The sequence below is a fragment of the Helianthus annuus genome, unplaced genomic scaffold (assembly GCF_002127325.2).
Source record: "Helianthus annuus cultivar XRQ/B unplaced genomic scaffold, HanXRQr2.0-SUNRISE HanXRQChr00c273, whole genome shotgun sequence".
In the NCBI taxonomy this organism is placed as follows: Eukaryota; Viridiplantae; Streptophyta; class Magnoliopsida; order Asterales; family Asteraceae; genus Helianthus; species Helianthus annuus.
Window position 1 is genome coordinate 1 of NW_023395789.1, and position 6,213 is coordinate 6,213.

General features: G+C 37.0%; 1 long non-coding RNA gene across 1 annotated transcript; it reads left to right on the plus strand.

Annotated features, from left to right (window-relative positions):
• The first annotated feature begins 3,475 nt into the window (after window positions 1-3,475).
• On the plus strand, window positions 3,476-4,707 carry LOC110883721. The gene is made up of 3 exons (XR_002560588.1): window positions 3,476-3,604; window positions 4,138-4,191; window positions 4,447-4,707. It is a non-coding gene; the product is annotated as an uncharacterized LOC110883721 (long non-coding RNA).
• Window positions 4,708-6,213: the final 1,506 nt, after the last annotated feature.

Genomic DNA, 6,213 nt, shown 5'->3' on the forward strand with positions numbered 1-6,213 from the left:
CTAGTTATAGTTAGTCGTCAATTCACAGTTTTCTTATGATAATTATTCAGTAAAAAATTTGGGAAAAAATTAAAGATTTGACCAGTTAGCGACGACATGTCACCAGGTTAAAATTACTTTATTAAATAGTTATTTTTAGTCGAAAAATCCTTTCACCGGTCGATGCTTAGCGACGACATGTCGTCGGTAAATGTTGTTTTTCAAGTCGACCCTCGACACAGGTCTGTCTACATCTAAGATCTCTTTGATGACTTGTTTGAATTTTGTTACGTGTTAATTCTTTTCATCACCACAATGCCACGTTGCCTGCATATTCTCTACATTTTCTTTGTTTATTAGTAACTTCTAAGTAATGGATAGTTATTTGAGTAGTGGGTTTAGTTGTTTTGGTAATAGCTATAAATATGACTTGTATGCTTTTATTTAAATTATGAATGAAATGAATTAAGTCTTTAGTTTCTCTCTAAATATTCTTCTAGTTTCCATCTATTTTCTTAGGAGTTTGACCCACATTAACGGGTTATCTATAAACCAAGTGGTACACATCAAATTTTAGCGACGAAATTGCGGCTACGATATTTTTAACGCCGGCATGCCGTCGGTTAAGTCTATACTAACGACGTGTGGTCCAATATGAACATATAAGCCTATAAAAGGGCAACATATTTTTTGAATTGCTATATGCATATATCATATATGAACAGGAAATTGCTTCAGCCTCTCTTATTTTTCTCTAAACCGATTTGGTACTCAACATATTCATAAAAGGAAAATATAAGCATTGTTGTAAATATCGCTAGCCGTCGGGATTAATCGGATTAGGATATTTATATGTAATTTTAAGTTTTATGTATACATACACATTTTTATAGGTAAAAATATTAAGAAGACATGTTTTAACCCCTCATCAACCTATTTTTTTAGTATACATGATTAATCGCCGGAATCTAAATGATTTGGTTGGAAACTGGCCGAAATTTACAGGACTCTGGTGGGAATCGCCTATTTTGCTGGCCGACCAGGGCTGATTAGGGCCAACTACCGATTAATGGACCGATTAACGAAAAATTAGTCCGTTACTAGCTGAATAGCGATTAATCGCCGACTAGTCCCAATTTTTACCACACTGAGTAATAATATCGGTTCGGTTAGTTCATAATCATGCATGTATAATCAAATTTGTTAAACCGAACCATAAAACCTGTTATTAAAAAATTATAGCTAATCAATAAGTTTCTTAATTGGTTTGGTCTTTTTAGTTTCGATTGTGTAGCCCATAGGCAGACCTTTGTCAAGCCCAACAGGCAGTTCTGGGCCTCTGGCCCAATCGCCCTGTAATAATCAAATCAATTTCATTGCTTTTTAACTCGCCCAAATCTTACATAAACTATTTTACAAAACATATTTATTTTAGTTAAGTTAGGCTATGGGGTATGGTGATGGTGGTATAGGTCATGGATTGTCATGTAAGGATCTGGAACCACCACTACACTGTCACCTGTGCAAACTATGGTGGTTCACGTGGCGCTGACGTGGCGTGAGGTGACATGGCGCTGATGTGGAGGTTGATGGTGGTCATCTGAGTCATGACTCATGAACACACTACATAGCCGAAACTATATCGAGTATTTTATCCCATAAAAGTTTTAAGTTATTGTAAGAATAAGTATATATGTATGTGTTTCGTTAAAAGTAACTAAACAAGAAATTAAAGACATATATTTGACAAAGTTAAATAAATTAACAACTTGAGTTAACAATCAAACAAACTAAACAACCACCAAAAACCTAGAACCATCAATCTCATAAAAATATAACCTATAGTACGCTTTAAAAAATCTATTTTCTTTCACCTTGCTATGAAGATATTGTAATTTATAATTTTTTGATTTTTTCATACGACTCTGATTACTAAAACCCCTTTTGACTCTCCCATGTTTTTTAAACATTCCTTGATGCTATTGAATTTCTGATTTTATTAACCTTTTAAATCCATTTACATTTCCTTATTTAACCCGAATCTTTCTAAACGAAAACCACTATCTTACGTAAACCCGTGTAACACACGAGACTACAACTTAGTGACTTAGATAATAATAATTCATAATTATAATAATATAATAATTACAAATAAATATCTTCTACAATAATGAGGTTAAACTTAATCATTGTTGATATGAAATTACAAAAATAAATTAAATATAATCTAAATAATATAAAATATAATTTAAATTTTGAACTATATATCATATTCGTTTTTATAAGTTTATCGATGTGGCGGTATAAAATTCGTTGAATACAGAACATTTGCCTCCAGCTCTTAGACCAGGAGGTGGGGAGGTAATAGTTGTACACCTGTATCACCGTTCCTGCGGGAGGCGAAGACACGCCTCCAACACCAGCAATACCTCCAGGAAGCAAGGATGCACCTTCAGCTCCTGCACCAGAAAGTAAAGGAGGCAAATATTGTCGCCTGGAACACCAACACCTCCAGGAGGTAAAGACGCACCTCTAGCACCAACACCTTCGAGAGGCGAATATGCGCCTCTAAACCCTAAAACCAAGACCTAATGATCAAGGAGTTGTTAGTGGATTTTACAATCCCCAACTATACGGACAAGCAACCTTGGATACTGACTACAAGGGTGAATGGATCATACATAATCCAAATTTGGGTGTTAATGCAATGCAATATCAATTGATGTCAAACAATAAGGCCATTTGGTTCGATACCACAAACCTTGGCCCATCATCCCGAGAACTAGGTCCTAATGGAAATTGTCCCCCAAATTCAGATAACAACAACGAACCCGATTGTTACGCTCATGGTATACAATATGATGTCGAGACAGGCGAAATTGTAACTGTTTATGTATGTGGCACTAACTTATACTTTTTAATCACCTCTCATGTTGTTTTATTTAAGATCGTGTTTTTTAAGTAAGCTTTTTTCTTATGTTGTAGGTCAAGACCGATCCATGTTGCTCTTCAGGACATATGTTGCCCAGTGGTGACCTTCGGGCCAGGCGGCTCTTTTGCCACTAAGGTTGACCCCGGACAACTCTAAACCGATCCCGGTTGAGGTGGTGGTTTGTGGGGGTAATAAAAAAGATGTGTTCGTGAATGTGGATGTACAGTACACTCAGAACATAGTGTTTTCCCCAGCTTTCGCCAATTGCAATCGAATCAAAGTGCTCACGGATAAACCCTTGTGGGAGAAATAACATGTAACGCCCCAGAATTTAATTATATGTGTTTATATATATATACATATATACATTGCTAAAGTATGTCATAAGGTATAACTAGGAAGTGAACCTAGTTAGAATGTGAGTTAGGATTTTAACTAAAAAGAATAAGTGTTGGCCATTTAAAAATAAGTGTGTATACTTGAGGGGTGGAATGGGTAAAAATGAAAGATAGGTTTTTAAAACACTGGAAAACACACAACACACACACATATGCGTGTGTTGGGTCGCCAGGAACAAGAAGGAGAAAAGAACTCCCCTCATCTTCACAAAGTTAGCAAATTGAAGCCCTAATTATGGCCATAACCCTTGCATGTTGATGGATTCTTGATCATCTAGTCCTAACAAAGCTCAAGGTAACAAGAATTTTATGTTTTGGTAATTTTGGATGATTGGGGTTTCAAGAAATCCTAGGGTCTAGATGAAATTAGTAGGATAATGAGTTAGAATCACCATTTGGAATATGATAAATCCTTGAAGAATGTTAAATTTGATGTTTAAAGAGAAAACCCACTTAGATCAAGATGATGGTTCTATGTAATACGAAATCATGTTGTGAAATTAGTATAAGAATGTTGTATGATGATGTTCTTGCTTAAATTCGATATGGGGAATTGAACTAGGATGAAGGTTATATGAGATGTTGAGTGAAATTGATGATATTGATGTTATTATCATGAACTAGTCATGTTATGCATACAATACTTGTACCTTATGTTTATCTAATGACATGCACACCAAGTGTTTGTCAAAATGCTTGAATGAGTTGATCATGTGTTGTATATTGCTAAATGGCTAGAATAGAGAGTTAGCTAGTTATTAAATTGAAGCTATTGATAATGGAATGGAAAGAAAGACATGATACTAAGTATGTAATTATGGATTGTAGGAATTAAAGAGGAAAGCTCAAGCCGTTCCGAGTCTCAAACGAAGAACGATAAAGGTAAGTTCGTGCTTACACAACGTTATTAGCATGTATTGTAGTAGCATACTATTGTTCAATGGTTGAAGTCGTTTACTTGTAACGAGTTATTGCAAGCCGATCATGTAATTTAGGTATGGGTCGAATGAGTTAGAAGGGTAATGTGAAAATGGAAGGAACTTTATGGTTGGAAGAAGGCTTACTTAAGGGTCATATTTGTATTTAACGTTGTATGAAATTTTGTAACGAAATGTCTAACGGTTTGGTTGTATGTAGGTAAAATGACATGATGGATGGTGCTACTTGGATCGAACACATTTACGATGCACGCTTCCGCGAAGTCTTTAGTCATGGTCTAAACTTTTGTTAAATGTTCTCTTTCGTTAGAAACGGGTCTTTTGTATGAAAGTTAACTCGGAAGTAGTTAGATGTTGAACTTGTAGTCAAGAATTTGGTTGTATTTTGTGAAACTTTTGGGGTTCAAAACTTGTTCATAACTATATAGTTGGTTATTGCAAAAAATTTACTTATGAATTATTCGACCCGTTTACTATTTTGTCAAATGCAAGTTCGTTGGTGTCTTTTTAAGTTTTAGACCTTACAAGTTGGTATCAGAGCCAAGGTTTGAGGGATTCGAGTAAGTGATGGTGCTCGAACTCAAACCGAAAGCTCTTGTGAAAGTGTGTTCGTTCCAAAGCGCCACGCAAGTAAGTACTTTAAGAATTTCATGTTCTTAGTTAGAAACGGGAATGGGTTATGGTTTAGTTATTAGTATATCCTGGGTTTGGATGATAATGGGTGCTATGGAAGGTTTCGGGACTGCCCAAGACCATTTCGGGTTGGAAAAAGAGGCCGAGAACGAAAGTTTTTGATTAGACAGCGATTGCAGGCCAGAAGCACCGTCGGCGACGGCCCTTTTGGGCGTCGGCGACGCACTTGGAAGCTCCGACGGCTTAACTCCCTGCCTACGGAGAAATTTCAGCGACGGACCTTTTGGAGCACCGTCGCCGACGCAGCCTTGTGCCGTCGGCGACGCCCTCTCCTGAGCTGTTTTGCTGATTTGTTTTGTTTATGATTCCGAGGTTTCCAAGCCCATTCCAAACGCTTGTTAAACTTTAAGAACACCTCAAATTCTCTATGAAATTTAGATTACCAATAGTTATCATGCTTTAATAAAGAATGTGTAAAAGAACGGGACGTTACATACACGAATGAATGAAGTAAGAAGTGTATCTAGAATGTTTGTATAGAAAAGTTGGATGAAATTGCGACTTACGAGAATGAATTAGTAATTATGATTGAAGTATAGAAAGACTGGGAAAACGAATGTAACGATGTTTAACATGAATGTTCAATTGTAGATGGCAAGTGGAGGAAACACGGATACTACCGAACGCATAACTCGAAACGAGTTAAACAAGACGATTTCGGATGAGGTAACTAAGGCGTTTGATGCAAATGTTTCAAAGTTAGCCCAAGAAGTGGAGGGCCAAGTACTAAGTACGGTGGAGAATATGATCACGAGCAAAGTGGATGAATTGAAGGAAATGATAACCGGATTCAAGGCAAGAAGGAAGCAAGACAGTGCACCTACAAGGACTTCATGGCATGTAAGCCTACAACCTTTAATGGGGAAATCGATCCCATAGAATGCCAAAGATGGACAGCTAACATGGAAGGGGTGTTCATTCGAAGCCATTGTGACAAGGAAGATCAAGTCATGTTTGCCACAGGGCAACTTCTACGAAGGGCTAAAGATTGGTGGGACTCGTATAGTAAGGAGATCGGAGAGAATCGAGTTCAAACTTTGACTTGGCAAGAATTCAAACAACCTTTTATCAAATACCATTGTCCACAATCAGCAGTGGATCGAATCCAAGAAGATTTTCTCCGACTCCGACAAAGGGATGAATCTGTCAATGAGATCACAAACACCTTCCTTGATCAACTGAAGTTTTGTGAAGAAATAGTTGGAACGGAGAGAAAGAAGATTATCCGTTATCATGGCATGCTTAAGGCTGAAATCCGGGAGTTCATAACTCC